At 45.2% G+C, this 21,299-nt stretch overlaps 1 protein-coding gene across 1 annotated transcript in view; it reads left to right on the top strand.

Annotated features, from left to right (window-relative positions):
• SPTLC3 (serine palmitoyltransferase long chain base subunit 3) overlaps positions 1–21,299 on the top strand; it is a 131,124-nt gene that overhangs the window by 35,649 nt on the left and 74,176 nt on the right. The gene's annotated exons all lie outside the window — the stretch shown is intronic.

The following is a 21,299-nucleotide window of genomic DNA, read 5'->3' as shown; positions in this document are numbered from 1 at the left end:
TAATAATTGCTGGAGGTGTATGCAAGAGAATGCCAGTGTTACTCCTGTCATTGTAGAAACCTGCATAATTACTGGAGCAGCTTATTAAAAGCATATTCATTGGCACTGTACTCAAAATAGTCACGTAGCAATTTTTACTTAACTGATTGCGTAAAATAGTTACTTGTGATTTACCTAATTTTAGACCGTAATTTGAAGTACTGAGACATAGTGCAAGAATTGCTTTGTGTGAATTACTTCGAGGTTAGTCATGTCCAATAAATATTGTTTTTCACTCAAAGACAGTATTACAAATAAATAGATATAAGCAGAAGTCAGTAAGGGCCAGATCATTCTCTCTGTCTCCACAAATATAGAAAACTCCGCCCATGGATTGAGCAGTGCCTCTTCCGCAGAACAACTGAGCCCTCTGTGGTATCCCGCAGGAGTCCCTCTGTGAGTGCATAGCAGGAATTGAGATCCATAGAGTTTGGGGGCAGGAGAGGATGGAGTTGGGACCAGACGCTTTCATTCCAGCTGGTCCCTGGCTCTCCACGCAGTTATCCTTTTAGGAGTTAATGCTGCTTCCCAGTGGATCTCTAGGGTCTGTGGGGTTGTGAAGTTCTACTCCTGGCCTACTCCAGGCCTGCCTAAACCATCCCACCTGAGGTAATAATTTCTGGAAAACTTAATGATTCTCACTGAGCTTTTATGGTCCAGTAACTTTAAATAAATCTAGGGGTCCATGTTTTGGGTAGTGGCTGAATACACCAGAAAATCTGCATGAGAACCACAGAGTGGCAGCTTTCTGGCCCCACTGTGTGTCTCCCCCACAAACCAGTGCAGTTCTGGAATCCTGGCTCTTGAGTCAAGGAGGGCCCTTGTGAGATGGGGGTAGGGTGTATTGTCTGTATGTTTCAAAGACACCAGCATGTCAAAGTCCTTTTTTTTTTATTTCATTAGGACATCACCAAACAATAAAGCATAAAAGAAAATATCAGACTTTGTCCTTAGATTTCTCTGAAGGTTCACTGGGGCTGCTTTCCAGGTCCATAGTAAAGTCTTAACTCAACTTTCTCTCTTTTTCAAAACCTAATTTCACAGTCTTGAGGTTTGTTTCTACCAAGATAAACTATTTACCAACATGCATTATGATTATATTAAACAACATGCTTTATTTTCCTGATATGTTGGTTCAGAGGAATAAGGTCTTCAGAGAAGCCATGAGACCAGAACTTACTATGGTGATGTAACTGACCCTTAACATTATCTTCTTGTTAACTATTGTATCTAAGAAAAAGTTTAGTAGCCAGAAGAACTTTGTTGAAGTCAGTTAAGCAAACAAATTTTTATAAACCTCAACTGAAGAAAAAATATGTGAAACTGTTTTCCATTCGGATGCAAAGTTGCACTTCTGCTACACAAGTTTCAAATGATGATTAATAAGAAGCAAAACTTGTACAAAAAAGCGAAGTTGTACAAAAAAAGTAACTGCTATCCTTGTAATATAAGTACTGCTATATCGTATCACACCAAAATTCTGCCTAGTCAACTATCCTGATTCTGGCCTACTCATATTATATGACTGAAAAGAAAGTGCAAACAACCCCCTAATGGCTTAACCTTCTAACACAGGAATTTTCTTATATTTTCTATCTAATTCTTTATATAGTATATCTTAATATTTTGTTGACTCTGCTTGACTACCATTGTGTATTGAGCAGGTGTTTTAACTGAGCTGTTTACAATAATACCCAGGCCTTTAAAAAAAAATTCCTTAGTGATTACAATTCATAGGACCCAGCAGTGTGTATTGAGACCCTAGAATTTTTTTGTCTTCCTCTGCAGCAGGGGACATAGCTCACATGCTAGTTTGAACTAGAGTAAATGGTGGTTTTTCTGTAACTTGAAGCTTTTAAATCAAGATTTGAGGACTTCACTAACACAGCCAGAGGTTATAGGCCTATTGCAGGAATGGATGGGTGAAGTTCTGTGGCTTGCGACATGCTGGAGGTCAGACTAGATGATCATGATGGTCCCTTGTGGACTCAAAATCTAGGCATCATAAGGAGTTCAAATTATTTCTTCCAATGTGTGTTACCTTGCTTTTGTCAACAATGAATTTCATTTGCCAAGCTCATTCGCCTACCGTAGCTTTATTACATCCCAATAGCGTTCTCTACAGTTTATGGTAATCTCAACTAATCCTAAATAATTTTGTATCATCTCCAAATTTGTGATCAAAAAAGCAAATAAAATGCTAGAGTGCATAAGGAATTATATTATCGCCTGAGATAAAGCAATTAATCCTAGTCAACCCATCTCAAAAAAAGGCATAACAGAAGTGGAGGGGGTTCAGAGACAGGTGAAAAGAATGTCTAGAGGTGTGGGGGGAAAAAACTCTTAGATAAAGAGCAATTGAAAAGATTGGAACTCTTTAACTTAGAGAGAGGCCATAATAGATGTATACAGAATCATTAACAGTATAGGGAATTAATTTCTATTCACCCCGTTCGCATAGTATAAAACCAGGAGGCCATTCTCTGAAATTAAAAGGTAAAAAATTTAAAAAGCCAGAAACTTTACCAGGTTCTTTGAATATTAACTTGTTCCTGAATACGTAATAAGTAATATATGATGTAGTATGTTAATGTTTTATTGTAGCTTTGACTTAATAAAAAAAATTTTAAAAAACAAAAAACCAAAAGCTTTTGTCTAACAAATGCAAAATTAACCGGTGGAACTCTTTGCCAAAGGATAACATTGATGATTAAACATTTATATGGAGAACAAGAATATCCAGTGTAGTTATAGTAACCACCTACAGCAGGATTTCTTGCACCTCTGTCTGAAACAGCTGATAGTGGCCGCTACAGGTGACAGGATATTAAATGTACCACTGATACTTATCCAGTATGGTTTTTCTTAAAATAGTTTTTGGTATGATGTGTCTCCCATGGATGATGAACTTTAATTGTGCTATAGGCGTTGTTACTTAATTGCCCAACTATCATTACTGTTTCAACAAATTCCTGTCTCTTACTTAGGAGAGGTGGCTCTTAACTTGGTCCTATTGTGTGTTTCAGAACTAGCTGTTCCAACAAGCAATTGTTGAAGGTGTTGAGAAAATGCTTCTCTAAACTTTGTGCCATTGTGACATACTCTATGACCAGTACATATGTGAATAGCTGAGGCAACTCATAATTACTATTTTGGGTTAGTTTTCTCAAAATGCTCTGCTCTGCTAAGCTACCTTATCCCCACTAAATGAATTTGACCTAGTTCTCTACCGCATTCCATGTTTTGGTGCCATTAACCCTGTCCTAGCACACAAAAAGGCCTTGTCCTCCCAACTGTTCCTCCTCTTACACCTGGGTCCTCTGCTCCTCCCCGCCTGTGAAAATAGCAGCTGAAGCCCTGCTCTGGTCCCTTACCACCTTTTCCCCTCCCACCAGCAGTGTCTGGACAGCTCACCTCATCCCCATCTCCTTAAAGAATCAGTAGCACTTTGGCCACTGTGGTCCTCGCCTCCCCTTCCCTTTAAAAAGAGAGATCTGGGGCTTCTAGGTAAAACTTCCACTCCTGGCCGGTGTCAAGCACACAACTTGCTGCTGGGATGGCAGGGAAATTTTGGCAGAGGTCTCACACACATGCAGAGCCCACAGTGGCTGCCTCAGCCCCACACTCCAGTAGAAGCACCAGAGCTGTGCATTTTCAGACTAGGAAGGTATCAATACATTAGCTTACACTCTATATGCATTTGTTAGGTTTTCTTTGCACTCAAGTGGTTTTTCAGAGGTGGCGGCGGTTTTGTTTTGTTTTTTAAATGAAAACTTAGGTTTTGCAGAATTGATGGCACTTGCCCAGAAAAGATTCATACTCATATGGGTGCGTGGATTTTTCCTGTCTAGTTTTTGCTATGTGTTTAGGATAGTACAACTGGAGCAAGGCTCAGACGCCTGGATTTATGTAGCACTGCACAACAAACACTGTGGAATCTTGAGTCCTAGTAAATTACTAAAGGTGGCCAGAATAAACTAACCTACTCAGCTGTCATTGTAGAGCATTACAATCCATAATCATTGGTGCTTTGCAGTGATTCCTGCTTTGTTTAGTCTATGCATGACTCTCGGATCCCTAAGATGATGTTCAAATTATTTTGATGCCAACACAAAAATGAGATCGACAATGTGAAGGCAATAGTGGAGGTCTGTGAGTCTAAACATGTTCCTGGTGCATTAAACGCTGCTGACAGCTTTCCTCAAAATTGCTATTTTACTCTGTCAGTGACAAATGCTACCTTGAGAAGGCTTCTGTAATTTTAAATTGTCAAGATTGAGGATTGTGATGTCTATTTGCCATGCGCCAGGAACTCCAGAGATGCAGCCATTCTAGAAAAGCATATGCATCTGTTACCATTAAACTATTCTTCCACCTGTCATCTGTGCAGAATCTTGGCTCTGTTTCAGGCCTTTGCATAATACCGTGGGTGAAGCCCTGGAATCCATTGATGATTCAACCATTCCAGCCTGTTATGTAGTATCCGTTTTTAAATCTGTAAAAGTTTCTCCTCGAGGAAAAAGCCTTGTAAGGAGCTGCATTTTATACTAATGCATTCTCTAGCCAAGTGGAGTGTTTTGCTGAGTCAGAATGACTTAACTTCATTGAATCATAGAATATCAGGGTTGGAAGGGACCTCAGGAGGTCATCTAGTCCAACCTCCTGCTCAGAGCAGGACCAGTCCCCAACTAATCATCCCAGTGAGGGCTTTGTCAAGCTGAGCCTTAAAAACCTCTAAGGAAGGAGATTCCACCACCTCCCTAGGTAACCCATTCCAGTGCTTCACCACCCTCCTAGTGAAAAAGTTTTTCCTAATATCCAACCTAAACCTCCCGCACTGCAACTTGAGACCATTACTCCTTGTTCTGTCATCTGCTACCACTGAGAACAGTCTAGATCCGCCCTCTTTGGAACCCCCTTTCAGGTAGTTGAAGGCTGCTATCAAATCCTGCCTCATTCTTCTCTTCTGCAGACTAAACAATCCCAGTTCCCTCAGCCTCTCCTCATAAGTGATGTGCTCCAGCACCCTAATCATTTTTGTTGCCCTCTGCTGGACTCTTTCCAATTTTTCCACATCTTTCTTGTAGTGTGGGGCCCGAAACTAGACACAGTACTCCAGATGATGCCTCACCAATGCCGAATAGAGGGGATGATCACGTCCGTCGATCTGCTGACAATGCTCCTACTTATACAGCCCAAGATGCCGTTAGCCTTCTTGGCAACTTGCATGTAACTGAATTAGTGGATCATGCCATGTCTTTGTTGAGAATTCAGACTGTCACCAATTACTAACTCTGAATTAGAGCATCATAAAGTGTCTGTCCATTCAGTCACATTCTGCAACTTGCCAAATCAAATGTCAACTTCTCATAAATTCCATGTCTCATAAAACTGATATAACAATTTCCTGAATGACAGAATTTCTGGGAGACACTTTCTGAACTGAGAATAATAATGTCAATATCACACATCACGGAACTGAACAAGCTAAAGTCCTTTTGAGTGATAGGGCATAATCTGCTCCTCTCCCCCTTCCCTCCCCCCCACGTTATACATTGTCAAAACACTGGGATGAATGATTAGTAGAGATGCTGCAATATCCATATTATTATTTATTATTTGTATTGCGGCAGCACCTAGGAGACCTGGTCATAGATCAGGACCCTGTTGTGCTAGGTGCTGTACAAACACAAAATAAAAGACATGCCCTGCCCCCAAAGAGATTACAATCCAAGTATAAAATAATAATAATAAATTATAAATAAATTAATGGAGATATCCCATCTCCTAGAACTGGAAGGGACCTTGAAAGGTCATCGAGTCCAGCCCCCTGCCTTCACTAGCAGGATCAAGTACTGATTTTTGCCCCAGATCCCTAAGTGGCCCCCTCAAGGATTGAACTCACAACCCTGGGTTTAGCAGGCCAATGCTCAAACCACTGAGCTATCCCTCCCCCCGAAATAAGAGACAACAGATGGTTAAAGGTTGAGGGGGGGATACAAGGAAACAATGAGACAATATGAATGCAAAAGTCCATGTGTTCATTGGAAATAATCAGAAAATATACCCTGCAATTAGATGTTGTGAGCCATGCCAATGTTACTTTTACTTAGGCATCTCATAGGCACTCAGGGTTTGTTTGTTGATTTAGTGCATTTAGTGCATTTTCACCTGTATAAATGCTGAAACGCTGGGAAATATCTTCCTTCTTTATAAGTCTCTCTCTGCGTAGTGCCCTCAATCCCTGTGTCTCCAGTGATGCTGAGGTTAGTAGTTATACTCCATGTGTTGCCTTCTTGCTCCCCACTTACCTTAATTTGAGTAGGTACTGAATTCACTGTGTGTAATGGCAGATGGAGCAGCAACTGCGTTGGTACTTCTGAATGCTCATCTCACTTTCAGGTTATTCTTTGACATATCAATGGCCAGCCAATGGGAGATCAAGCATAGCAGCTGATTTTTTCCCTTCTATATACTGGTTTATCTAGACAATAGGCATTGTAAGAGTTTCAGAATTTACAGTCTGATTTACAAAACAGGTGGTGTTTCTCCAGGTTTATGATCTTTCCCAAACCTCCCACATCATTTGTTGTTGACTAACCCTAAAAGTTTTCAAAAGGAAATTATTTCAAGTCATGTGTGGATGTCAGGGAAGTTCCAAGCACACTAGAGTGCCATGTTAGCTACAAATAGCAAGTAGGGATGGATTCTATTCACCCCAAAAACCTTTGATGAGTGTCTACATAACCTTCCATAGTTAATTTAATGGTAGAACATTCTCCTTAGTTAATCTATATCCTATATGATGTCTTTTCTTGTGTACTGTTGTCTTTTGGCCTATACAACTTATCTTCCTCCTTAATATTGTCTGTGAGTATTAGGGTTACCATATTTAAAAAATAAAAAAAGAGGACACTCCACGGGGCTCTGGCCCCGCCCCTTTCCCACCCCCGACCCCACCCAAACTCCACCCCTTCCCTGCCCAACTCCGCCCATTCCCCACCCCTTCCCCAAAGTCCCCGCCCTAACTCCACCCCCTCCCCTGAGCGCCCCGCATTCCCCCTCCTCCCTCCCAGCCACGCGAAAAGGGCTGCCCGAGTGCTACCGGCTTCACGGTTTGCCGGGCAGCCCCCAGATCCTGCGCCCCCGGCCGGCGCTTCCCCAGCGCAGCTGGAGCCTGGGAGGGGAAGTGCCCAGCCGGAGGTGCAGGGTCTGGAGGCTGCCTGGCAAACCGTGAAGCCGGTAGCGCTCGGGCTTCGGGCAGCCCCCATGCCTCCGGACCCTGCGCCCCCGGCCGGGCACTTCTCCTCCCGGGCTCCGGCGGCTCTGCTCCTCCCCTGACTCTTCGGCTCTGTTTAAGAGCCGAGCTGCCCAAGCGCTACCGGCTTCGGGCAGCCCTCTTGCCTCCGGACCCTGCGCCTCCGGAGCCCGGGAGGGGAAGTGCATGGCCGGCGGCTCAGGGTCCAGAGGCATGGGGGCTGCCCGAAGCCGGTAGAGCTCGGGCAGCTCGGCTCTTAAAGAGAGCCGAAGAGTCAGGGGAGGAGCACAGCAGCCGCGGGAGGGGAAGTGCCCAGCCAGCGGTATTTTTCCCGGACATGTTCGGCTTTTTGGCAATTCCCCCCGGCCGGGGGTTTGATTACCAAAAAGCCGGACATGTCCGGGAAAAACCGGACGTATGGTAACCCTAGTGAGTATATCTTCTACCCTTCCAGCCTTCTGCATTCAAAAACATAATTTCTGGTCCTCCTGCTAGAAGGCAAACTTTCATCATTCTGTGGAATGAAACCTGTTCTGAAATGGCCCTGTTTGGTGGCAAATATTTCCTATCTCATCTGATGGAGGTGGCTACCTAGCAGATGCTCCTGATAAATGCTACTGGTGCAATCTGTACGATTTTTGCATGCAAACCTTTTTGCCTTCAAAGTGCTTTTTATACTATGATGACTTAATAATACTCCTGAAAAAAGGTGTCATTTGCAATGCTGGCCTTCGGACACTTATTTCGCAGCACTAACTTCTTGATCTTTTGGTAGTAACACAATAGACTTCCTTGAGGAAATACTAGCAATGAACCCAGCCCAGTGATGTTGTTTGTGAGGTACATTTTCCCAGGATGAAATGCTGCTGAGGATGAGGACTGAAATAGACTGTAAATGACAGCTGAGTGGAAAGATGCTTGCTATTTTTAAATGACAGGATTGGTTCCTCTTTATTTTGTTCTAGACAGCACAGAGAGTAATAACCAGGCTCATAAAGGTTATATTATTTTAGGCCAATATCTGTAACAAGCAGGTTCTGACAGGCAAATGATTCTGTAAGATAGCACTATTTAGAAGATCAAACAGGTTCTGTAAATTCTCCTAAACCTTTTTTTTTTCTTGTTTCAGTTGCCTCCTTTTTGGCTAATAAAGTGCATTACATAGCTACAATTCCCAGCACTATTCCTGCTGCGTCTTTGTTAGTAGATATAGAGGCGGGGAGGGGGGGAGGTTGTTTTTTTGTTTTTTTAAAGTCATAATATTTGGGTTCCTCCAGCAGGAATGTAGGAGTTTGTTTTAGCTGGTGCAAGGGTTATGATGCCACTACTCTTCCACAAAGGCAGAGATCAATATATTTCTTTATTTTGTGTTCCCCTCAAATATTCAATTTTTAACAGATTCTGTATTGATTGTTCGTCCTCTGTAATTCTAGGATTTCCACTAACTCATCAATAATAAGGTCATTCTGTCACAAACGAAGGTTGATGCCAAAATAATTTTTATCTTTTCTGTTTCTAAAAGTGGAAATTCATCAAATAAATGTTCAGGGTAGCCCCTACTTGAAGTCTGCCAGCTTTAGGAACAATGTACTGAGCCTCTAGGGGGTCCTACTCTGTGGACTAAAACAATAATGGGTACCAGAGCCCTCGGACTCCATTTCCCAGCATGCTTGGAGTCGGGGTGGGGACAGAATGGACTAGAAATTCCCATTAAGGCCAATAAGAACGGCCAGACTGAGTCAGACCAAAGGTCCATCTATAGAGCCCGGAAAATCCACGGGTATCTGTGGACCATTTTTGCGGATAGGAGCTTGGATGCAGATACAAATTTTGTATCTCTGAAAGTCTGCAGGGCTCCGGAGCTGTAGCACAGACTCACCAGAGCAGATGGAGGGACCCAGGCTTCCCACAGCTGCCAGCGAGGCTCTCCCTGACCTGGCTCCAGCTAGACGGGGAGGCGGGCTCAGAGCCCCAGCCCAGCCTTGATAAGAGCTGAGCAGGAAGCTGTGGGGAGCCGCGGCGGATCCTCCACCTCCCCTGGGTGGGGGGGCCCGAGCAGCCCCTGGCCTGTGTCCCTGCCCCCCCAGACTCCCCACCCAGGGCAGGTGGAGAGTCTGCGCTGCACCGGGGCCAGGTTGGGGAGAGCTGTGTGGGCAGCTGTGGGGAGCTGGCATGGAGTTGTAGATCCTCCACCTGCCCTTGGCCAGGTGAGGAGCCTGGGGGATGGGGACATGACTGGGGCTCTTAGCCCCCTCCACCCCCCTGCATCGCGGGCAGGTAGAGGGTCCGCCATGGCTCCAACAATTTCCCGGGCTCCCCGGCTGGGCTCCACACTGGCCTGGCTTGGGGAGCAAAGGGGTGGAACAAGAGGGGAATGGGGAGGGGTCCGCTCTTGTGAAAAGTGAACAGGCGAGGCCTGTTACCAGATTTGCCTGCTACTTCGGGGTATGCTCATTTATTCGGGTTACTCTTCGGGGTGGGGGGGTTCTGTAATTCTATCAATGTACTGCTTGTGTCACTTGTCTTTTCATATGGAGCTCTACTTCTCCCTTCTGCAAGTCCCCTCCCAGTGAAGCTATCCTGCAAGACCTAGGTTCCCTAGGGCTGGGTTCCTCTAGCCCCAGAACCGGATGAACACACACACACACACACACACAGCAAGTCTGAGCAGCCCGGGTCAATTAGCACTGTCAAGCTGACCCCTTATATGTCTTTGGATTCACTGGGCTGGAGGAAGCAGCACTTTCAAGCTGCCTCTCCTTATATGCCCCTGGGCTCCATGGACTGGGTCAAGCAGCACTTTCATGCTGTTACCCTTATGCGTCCCAGATTCAGCACGTCCCTATCCCCACTCTCACATCACAATGGTACTGGCAGTAACCTACTTGATGAGCAAACCCCACAGTATTTTGGGCGCTGCGGGGATCTTTAGCTTAGGTAAAAGAAGCGTTGCTGTAGAGTGAATGGGGGAAGCTAAAAACACAAAAGAGTAAAGTTCAGAGAGAGAGAGAGAGAGAGAGAGAGAAGCAACCAACTTAACCATAAACATTATTTATTGAATAATAGTGGTAACTACACAAGAAGGGCTAAACCAACATAACATACACTATTAAAGGTTAATACCTAAGGTAGAAAGGAAAACTGAGAGAGAGAAAGAGGGGGATCTCACCCACTCCATGAGGCTTGAACTAGTCGGGGTTCCCAGGTGATGGTGGTAGCTCAGGGTCCTGAGTGCTGGAGACAAGCACGATCAGTCAGGAGAAGATGGAGTCCCAGTGGAACTGATGCATAGTTTGGATCTAAGTATCAGAACACTTACTGGAGGGTGAGTAGGGATTTTTGTAGAGAAAATACCATGGTTCAAGGGAGAACACTAGATTTGTTTATAGGTAAACTGATGAGTCAAGGGTTTTCTGTAGGCTAGACTATAGGAGCTGATCACTCTTGGCTATGGGTGGTGTTTTCTTCCAGGGAGCTCACAATGCAACTAGACTGCTTCAGTATTTTGAATATCAATCAAGGATTCCTTACTAGAATTGGTTTGATAACTGTTGAGCTGAGTGTGGGCAGGCATAGGTTCATTAACATCTGGAGCAGAGATTCCCAAGATGCAGTGCATCCTTGCTTTTCTGGTCCCAGAGTTCAGTGCAGTTCAGTGCAGTTCTCTGTTCTCCATTCTGTATGCAAATTGAGATGTCTCCCTGTCCCATCTTTCATGCAGATGAGGCTAGGGGAGTTGTCTCTGTTCTTCATTCTGTATGCTAATAGAGATGTCTTACTCTTGTCACACGTGTCAGGAGGGGTCTAGGTGTGTCTCCCAACGCCCTTCAGTGCTCTCTGCAGGCTTTTTCCTCTGATGGGTTTTGGTTTAAGCAGAGGCTGGGGCGGGGGGTGTCTTTCATGAGTCAGGCTGGATACTGCACCCTGGTTCCCCAAGAACACAGAGCTGACTGGTATCAAGTCCCCCTTTCCCTCCCCCCGTTCCAGCGTCACTGGTCACTACTGTGCGCCTCCAGCCCAGCCAGAAGCCTGTGGAAACGTGAGCAATATTCTCCCCACCCCTAGGCAGAGCTGGCTGAACCACTCACCTGAACACCGCACCATGCCAGACTGGGGGCCCTCCCCCCTGCCGAGCTGAGGGCCCTCTCCCTTCCCCGGCTGCACTGGAATGAGCCCCTCCCTCCCCCCCCCCGCCTTGTGGTGGACTGGATTGAACCCCTCTCACTTTCCCCTTCCCCCCTGGAACTGGCCCTCTTCCCTCTCCCCACCCCTGTACAGGGCTGGCTGAACCACTCGATGAAGCCCCCTTCCTCTCCCGCGTAGGGCTGGCCTGAGCCCTGCCGCTCACCCCCACCCCAAGCTCCTTTTTGGCAAGACTGGGCATTTGTCCCATTTGCTCTTGCCAACTGGTGATCAGTTGGCAGGAGCAAACAGGACAAATGAGCTGGGGCCAAGAACGGGGTCGGAGGCGGTGAGGGGGTGTGTGGCCGGGAGCAGAGTCACAGCTGGGGCTGTGGGCAGGGCTGGGTTGGGGCTGGAGCAGAGCTGGAGGCAGGGCACTGCTGGACCCTGCCATGCCCCTCCAAATGTTCCTCTATGCTCCCCTAGGGGCCGTGCCCAAGAGTTTCGGGACTACTGCCCTAGGTTATGGTAAGAGCTGCCCAGGGAGCCTGGGCAGCTGTGGGGAGCCCCAGACCCTGGACCTATCTTGGGCAGGGGGCTGGGATGCCCAAGAGCAGCTCCCAGCCCGTGTCCCAGGACAGGTGGAGGGTCCAGGGCTCCTCACAGTGCCCAAGAGCAGCTCCCAGCCCGTGTCCCAGGACAGGTGGAGGGTCCAGGGCTCCTCACAGTTTCCTGGGCTCCCTGCACAGCTCTTACCAGGGCCTGGCTTCTGGCCAGGCCAGGGGGCAGGGCCTTGTGGGGAAGGAGAAGAGCGGAGAGAAGGGCCCCATGGGTGGAGGGGGGGCCCAAATGTTCTTTGTGCATTCGTCTCCAGATCATACTCCGCATACTACCTGCCTGGAATGGAGCCAGGAGGGAGCTGGGGATCAGGAAGAATTGTGAGTGTGGTGAGGTGGAAAACTGGTTGATTTGTTGATTGTGTAGTACTTATTAGTTAACCCTTTCCTTTCCAGGTCCTATTTTCCTGCTCCCAGTAAAGTCCCTCATTGCATTGTTAATTTTGGATGTGTCATTTCTTTGCTGGGGTTTCTGTTGATGTACTTCATAGTTTCATTCTGTGCTGGCTTTTATACTCCCATGCCCATTAGGAGCATCATTCATTTTCCCAAGGCACAGCACCCCTTGTGTCCGGTCCAGTGAGGAACCATCTTGGGTGGAGGCACAACGTGTCACAAAAAAGAATCCAGGAGGCAATCCATGCAAGGAGAGGGAAGGGCCACTCTAACTAGCAAGCACTAGGTAGAAGCTCAAGCCGCATCTTGGGGACAGGCTACATGAGCTATCTCCTCAGTTATTTAGATGAATTGAGTATAGAGTCTCCATGTCGGAATTCAACTGTGCATTTCAACAGAGTGAAGGCACTTGTTCTGACAGATACAGCGATCTTATTCCTGGCTGGAAAATCTCAAATCTCTCATTGTGAAGATTGCAAAGTGTTGTAAGAGAGTAGGAGGTTGCTCCTCCACCCAATGGGGTTGGTGTCAAAACTCCCATGTATTTTACTGGGAGAAGTGCCAAATTCAATATTATATACTCGAGCATTTTCTGTAGACAGTAGTATCTTCACTCAAATAACTATTCAATATAATCAGTCCTGCTGAATACCTGTGGCGGTGTGAAAGGGAGCTGCAGTAAAACCATAGCTGTGTTGGAGTTGAAATAAGTTACAGCTCATACCAAGTCATTTACACTCAAAACAGCTTCTCTCCTGGATATATATTCTAATGATGCTTTTTGTATTTGGAACTGGTCCAAGACATTTCTAGCATGATAGTCATTCATCTCTAGGTTCATAGTATTAAGTAGAATGGTTCATGTTCAGGACACTTCTCAAGACTGGGCTAAGTGGATCTGGAATAATTCTACCATGTAGTAGATATGCTGGATTATCACTTGTGCTTGACTATGGAAAAGTGTTGAAATCTAAAGCAATTTGTAGAAATGACAGGTCCCAATTAATATGACAATTCCCTGTGTACGTACTATTCACACCTGTGTGTCTGATTCCTCAGAAGGCATATGCTTTCGTGAGTTTGTACTGTGTGCCTAGAAGTTTGGCTGTAGTTTGATTAAAGTTCATTAGCAAAGGGTATTCCCATATAAAATTTGTGCTTGCGGGGAAGTGCAGAGGAAGAGTTGCACAAACTTGAGCAAACAATTAATACTGTTCACTTAGAGTAACATTTTTCAAAATTATTGAAGGGAGATAGGCTCCTAAATCTCATTAAAACCCTCAGCAACAAGTCTCAGAACCTGACTCACACTCACAGTGCTCCTGCTGCAGGACTAAAACAGCAGTCCAGATGTTTGGGCTGGAGCCCGGACTCTCAGACCCTCCCCCTCAAGAGGTTTGAAATCCTGGGCTCCAGCCCAAGTCTGAACATCTACACTATTATTTTCAGCCCTGCAGTGCGAGACCAAGTCAATTGATCCGGGCTCCGATATTCACTGCCATGGGTCTTTTTTTGCTGTGTTGATGTATGGGTTAGGCTCCTAAGTCACTTGGGCATTTCTGGAAAATTTTACTAGTCTATATAGGCTGTTTCTCTATTGGGTATATGTTTTCTCTGAGCCTTCAGCAGGGACCATTCTCTTACATACAGTCGAGGGCACTGTAGACATACTGTGACCATCTACGACTCTGCTTTTCATTGACTGAGCTTCACTGTTTAGGACATGAGTCAATGATACTTTCTTGTTCCTAGTCAAAATACCTGCTGCTGTAACTCTTGTTTTGGCAACTTGTAGATACAACAGTTCTATGATCATCCCTAACTTACGCTATGTCTACACTACCGCGGGAAGTCGACCTAAGTGACACTGCTCCAGCTATGTTAATAACGTAGCTGGAGTTGACGTAGCTTAGGTCGACTTACTGCAGTGACTACACCACGCTGGGTCAATGGGAGATGCTCTCCCATCAACTTAACTTACTCCTCTCGTTCCCAGTGGAGTACCAGAGTCAACCGGAGAGCGTTCTGCCATCGATTTAGCGGGTCTTCACTAGACCCACTAAATCAACCCCAGGTGCATCAATCGCAGCAGCGTTGATTCTGCGGTAGTGTATAGCCTTAGTAACAGTATTCCTGTTAAAGAGTCTGGCATATCTGATCTGAACTGACATCCTGGATGATTGTATCAGAAATGATTCCATGTCATTACAGTAAAGGATACCCTATCTCTTAAGCAGTACTAGTGGAGATCAAAGGAAGCATATGGAGCTGTGTCAATAACACTTTTAATCATTGGGTCTTCTGATTGAAGTTATTTCAGGTTTTTTGTTTTGTTTTCTTTTGCTTTCAAGGAGGATAATGCCTGATCATGTAAGATTCAGACCTACAGTCCCTACTTGTTGTGGAACTAAGCTATTTCTTAAGAATATCAAGGAATAGGTTTCTAGGGAAGGTATTGGGTGCGGCCTTTGTCCTAGAAAGTTTAAGTAGATCCACATCAAATTCCTTGAGATTCAATCTGCATCTTGATGGTTTTCCTTACAGGACAGAACTATCATCAGCCACTTGAGACAGTGATGAGCAATAAATGTTTTCCTTTAGTGCTAGGGAGAAAATTTCCATCTAAGCCCCAGGTATTCTGCCTCTGACTGAGAAAGCTCACTCCAGATAGCATTTGGATTACATCGGTAATAATCACTGTCCTCTCATCAGCCTTCTGCCATAGGAATGCACTGTCATAGGTGTCTGTGTGCATTTGGAATGGCTTCTTGAAATCTGTGAAATTCTCAACAGATGTAGAAATCATGTGATTTATTGTTTTCATCAAATATTTCTTGATGTTGCATATCCCTCTTGAATTCTGTGTTCTCCCTACTAAAAGCTACAAATACATCAACCAGATTCACATAGTCTTTGATCAATTTCCTATAATAACCATTAAATCCCAGCTATTAGCAGATCTACATTATATCCCTCAGTTGAGGGAAATTAGAGAGTTTCATCTTTTTGGGGATCAGATTTTATCCCTTCTAAACAAGATATGGTTTGCAGAGAGCTCTTTTTCTCATCTACATAAATGACACTAGAGTTGTGATAACCAGTCCTGTTTCCTTCAGTATGAGGTCGAGGTCCCATTGCTTCTGCAAATGCTGACCAAACATTGTAGAACCTACAACCAAATAGGCAAATGAGAGGGGATTTTTAAACCAGGTATGCCAATACAATGTTCATTAGATTATTAAAGGTGCTGGGAACATTTCAAAGTCCATGAGCATAACATTGAAATGATAATGCCCTGCTTGTAAGATGAGTACTGTATTATCTCTTAACTCTCCATGCCAATAGCCATGCAGGAGGTCTAGCATCAATTAAGGAAAAATGATGTGCAATAGCAAGTCCAGGCCATAATCCACTTCATGACTAAAATAAGCCTCCTTTAACCATTATTTTGTTATGTGTTCCAGCGTCAGTGCAGTAGCTTTGCTCTTTCCTTGTTGAATTACTAATATTGGTGTTGCACAGAGGCTATTAAAGGGTTCAATTAGGTAGTGATGCTGTCTTTAAGTAATCTGTGTCTATTATCTTCAGCCAAGCTGATGAAGCCCTATAAGATTGGTGTTGCCTGTCCTGTGTTAATTGTGTGTCACTTAAGGTGTCTTCCCTCCATCCCGGACATAGGCAATGAATTCCTTCAGGGGGCAGAGCTTAGGGAACAGCCTTCATGTTGGCATCTCCCACTGGCTAACTTAGGTTTGGAACTCCCTGGTATGCTGGCTTTTGTGAATCCCGGTCTTAGGCGCTTATCTTGTCCCATTTATTGTATAGGGAGCTTAAGTGCCTAAGTCAGGCTTCATGAATGGCAGTGAATTTATAGGTCGCTGAAAGTGAGACATGGCAAAGTTCAGTGTTGCGACACCTACATGTCTTTGTGAATCTAACCCTTGGTTATTTGACTAGTAGACTGGATACTACTGGTAGCGTTTATGGATGGCATTTAAATGCCTTGGTAGAGATGACCAAGATCCCTTGCACAGATTAATTGAAGATATCTAGTCTTCAAAGGGCAGGCTAATCCGTAGCCGGTATAGGGGGTTTCAGCTTGGTCTGGGGCAGAAGTGTTGAAAAGGCAAAGCTTGCAATAGTGTGAGAATTAGCTTCTCTGGTATTAAAGATGGTGGTGGTTCTTGGGCATTGTTTTTAATCCAAAATAAAATGACAAGCCTGGTTTACAAGACCTGTTCGTAACAAGATAACACACTGTCTGCGAAAGGCAGAAATACTGACAAAATACAATGTCTCTCCTTTTTTTAAGCGTTCTTATAGGTAGGGCACATGCCACTAAAAATGCATTCCGATCCAATAAAAATATTTGGAAAAATGCAATTGAAATGGAAAGAAAGGGAGAGATTGCATCAATTGTGGATACTTGCTTGCCTCTGAAGTACTGTGTAGTATAATGACAGGTTTCAGAGTAACAGCCGTGTTAGTCTGTATCCGCAAAAAGAAGAACAGGAGTACTTGTGGCACCTTAGAGACTAACAAATTTATTAGAGCATAAGCTTTCGTGGACTACAGCCCACTTCTTCGGATGCATATAGAATGGAACATATATTGAGGAGATATATATACACACATACAGAGAGCATAAACAGGTGGGAGTTGTCTTATCAACTCTGAGAGGCCAATTAATTAAGAGAAAAAAAACTTTTGAAGTGATAGTCCACGAAAGCTTATGCTCTAATAAATTTGTTAGTCTCTAAGGTGCCACAAGTACTCCTGTTCTTCTTTTTGTGTAGTATAAGTGTCTGACTTTAGAAAGTTTTTTTTTATATATGGGTTAGCTGCTCCCATGAATTACCCAAGGCTTGTGGGGGGAAATTCAGGTTTGTTGTAGGGGAGTTGTGAATGTAGCTCTTTTACCTCTGTCATTTTGAAAAGGCTTGCAAACACCAAGAGTTTTGTGATTGTCATGTAATCACCAGTGAGATTTTTTTAAAGTTACACAACAATATGTTCTCTGTCTTTCATAAGCGTCAGAAGTTTCAAAACATATGAGGGATGGGTATAGCATCAAGTGATTCTGCAGACACCTGCAGTTGAGGGCATTGGGTGGGGTGAGTGAGAGAGAAGAAATTGTTAGAGTCCAGCAGTTCTTACTCTGAAAGGGAATCAAGTGAACTTTGCTCTGCTGTGTGAGGCATGGGTAAATAAAGTGAGAAATGCAAAATGAAAGTAGGCGGGAAGGAATTAAGGCTTGTCTACACGGCATCAGCAAAGTGCACGGTAGCGGGATGTGATTTGCAAAGAGCACTAACGTGATCTGCTCTCACTGCCTCAGGTAGACCCTGCTGGCACACTCTAAAAGGTATCCAGTTTCAAACAGGACTACATTTACATGAATGAAGTATCGTTTAGAGTGCGCCAGCAGGGACTACATGGGGAAGTTGGAGCACAGCACGTTAGTGCACTTTACAAATCACTCCCCTCTGGCATGGTTTGCCGCACCATGTAGACAAGCCCGTGTTGACAGCTTTCTAATTCTACAAGCCTTGCTGTGTTCATACGTTTAAGAAAAGGTTTCATAGCTCTGCACTTGTCTAATGCCTGTACTATAATGTTTCTTTGAGACTATACTCGCGGCAAAGAATAGTGTGAAACTATTGAATGAGGGCCAGATCCTCAGCTAATGTAAATCCGCCTAGCTCCATGACTTTAAAGGAGGTAGGCGGATTTACACCAGCTGAGGACCTGGCCTGAATTTTTAGCTATGAAGTCTTTTGTGTGTGTATGTGTGTGATACAAGCCAGGCGGGATAAATCCAACCCCAGCATTACTACTGGTGCGTGGGGCCCACAGTTCAGTGCGCTCTGCAGGAGCCACTACGGCTGTATCAAGAGAAAAGATTAAGACGGCAAGCGTTGCCCTTTTCCCTCTGCGTCTGACTGGCATTTGGGTTGGGGACAATGAAAAAGAAAGTAGAGGATTCCGGATGAGAGAGCAGGGGACCTGCAGATCTGGGGAATGCTGCAAAATCATTGTCGGAATCTCCTATCGCTGCCCAAGTGGCTGGAGATGCCTTTGAAGATACTTACCTGCCATTTGTATGTTTTACATTCCTCCCCAACCCCAACTACCACCGTGGCCCTTGGAACAGAAGGCCATAAGAGCTTGGGGAAGACAATGTTCCTGGCTGATGTCCAACTTAACTACCTGGCATCACAGCCCTATTGATTTCAAGTAATGTCTCGGTTGGAGCCCTTCATGGCATGTAGCCATTTGAACAGTGCTTGTTTGACCAGCAAGAATGGGATTCCAAGGAATGGATAGTATAGGGCCCCTGCTGCCCAGTGGATTGCCAGATGTTCTTTTCCACTACAGAGTATGTAATCTCTCTGGGTAGGAGCTCTCTAGTCAGAAAAAAGGACCAGAATTCTTGTGACAAGACTGCTTGGGCTCTCTGAGGTACGCCTGTCTATAAAACAATCTCTCGCTCAGAGTGCAGACTGCACAAGATAAGTAGAAGAGACGGGATCTTTTTCATTTCTTCAAAGCTCTGATCTCATGGAAGCAACAGTGGACTTGCTGGGGGCAGAATTCTTTATTGAATTAGTGAAGGGTGTTGTGATGGAGGCAAATGAGAAACAAATTGCCACTAAAACCCCACCCCCACTGAGGAACGACTGCCCTGGGTCATTTGTCCTCTGGGTTGGTGCTTTAGCCAATGTGTTCTCTACCAGTGGCTGAATATTCCCATTTCCTACTAGATCATTTCTCCTAGATTTTTTCTCTTTCTTATTTTTGTGATTGTGGTCAGGCCAGCTTGGAGATGGATCAATCTTGGAGGGACCCAGACTAGTATGAAGCAGTGGAGTTGCAGCACAGAGGAAGAGAATTGGAGATGTGAAAAGCTGCATGACATTGGATCTGACCTGCCACACTACACAAGTTTTAAATATAATCCCACAGCTGTGGGTGAAGGAGAGGATGGCTCCTTCAAAGCTGCTACCCTTGTGTCCCTGCTCTGGGATATAAGGTGACAATAATAGAAATATGTTTTCACTTAGATCAGCTGTGCACATCATGTAGCTCACAAACTGCCTCGCCTTATTTTGTGGTAGGTTTTATCAATGTCAGGACATGGCATGGAGATCTCCATTGGTGTTGCAAAGGCTGACCTTCATGGTTGGAGGCCAAACCTCAGTACTCATCCTTTAATTTTCACACAGTTAATCACAATGTGCAGCTGACCCACTTATGTGACCACACTGGAGTGGATGGTACCATGGTACAATAGCTTCAACCATCACAAGAGAGCTACAAAAATGATTCTGTTTGATTACTGTTGAGAACTGCAATGCAGTAAATGAGCCAGTTCTGAATGAGTCAATATTGGCAAAATGTGTAATCCTGGATGAGGAACAAATAAACCCATCTCAAAGACTGATACAATAAATACTTTACATACATTGAAGAATGCAGAACACTTTGCAACATTTAAACCTGACAGAGAGGGAATGTGTTTGTTTGTTTTTTTAAATCTTCCAGTTCACTAAACATTTTTGAGGCTTGTAGTGGTGGGGCGGTTGTCCCTCTCCCTCTGGGTTGGAGGGAGGCCACACTGCCTTACTTCGTCATCAGGGCCTCCGCCTCGCATCAGGGGAATCAGCGTAGGCATTAGCGTCCTGACCACTTTAACGGGTTGTGCAGCCAACCGTCTAGGGCCCTTGGACATTTCAAGCAGGGCTGCACCCACCTTAGTCTATGGCCTCGGGGCCCTTGGGGCAGGGGCTCGGGCCAACACCAGCATTAAGTAGCTCCAAGCCCTTTGGTCCAGGTCAGAGCGACCCTACCAGTCAATTAGCACTGGCCTATGGAGGCAGAGACACTGCAAACCCAGTAGTCAATCAGTTCTGGGCTCTTGTAGCAGAGCCAGAGGAAACCCCACAGGTAGGACATCCTGGCTCCAGCAGACAACCGACGGGCACAGGCCACTGGGCCTGGTGAGGGGAGGCTGCCACCCCAGGGGTGGGGTGACTGGTGGGGTCCGGGCCTTCCCAACTCTATCGGATCCCAACCCAGGGCCCTAACAGTGGTGAAGTGGTCTGCCACTGGGTCAGCAGGGATCGCAATCGTAACACATTGGCCGTGCCTCAGGCAAAGCTGCAGCCAGTCTAAGGTCGACTGTCTCTGGGCCACTTCCTCCCCTCCCCTTGGGGTGTACGTGGAACAGCAGGGCGTCCTCCGCCTCCTCTGGGTAGATGGCCTGTAGCAGTCCTGGCAGGTCCGTGGCAGGAACAGGCTCCCCAGAGGGCAGGACATCATTGGGTTCAGCAGCAGATCAGCATCCGGGAGTGAGCAGGATTCGGCTGCCTCCTTTGGTGTCTCAGCCCCAACTGAGCGGGAGGCCCTGCCCTTTATACTTCCTGTCCCAGTTATGTACTTCCGGCGAGAGGAGCGAGGCAGGCCTGGCTCCGCCCACTTGTGCACAGAGGGTGGTTCCTCCCCTTCTCTCACACCGCCTCACTACATGCTAGATATTCTTCTGAATTTCCATACTCTTAGCAGCACAGATAGACGCTGTAGGTATTGATAAGATCCATATTTCTGATCATGTTTCTACATCAATTTTGATTAGTATTGATTTAGCCTGTCAAACCTTCATCTTGGATGTTTAGTCATTCAGTGACTTGTGACCCAAAATTTGTTACATTTATAAACAAAGGGTTTATAATAAGGTTACAATCCAATATGAGATAGAGACAAATTCATCAAGAGCAAATCAGGGTTTGTGTGTGTATATAAAATATATGTGTATGTGTATATAGCTAGAATTCATTCTCTCTCTCTTTCAAGTAAAAATTATAAAA

Source organism: Chrysemys picta, chromosome 3 (assembly GCF_011386835.1).
Source record: "Chrysemys picta bellii isolate R12L10 chromosome 3, ASM1138683v2, whole genome shotgun sequence".
Lineage (NCBI taxonomy): Eukaryota > Metazoa > Chordata > Testudines > Emydidae > Chrysemys > Chrysemys picta.
Note: the sequence above shows the minus strand (reverse complement) of the source record. Positions and strands in the feature narration are given on the sequence as shown.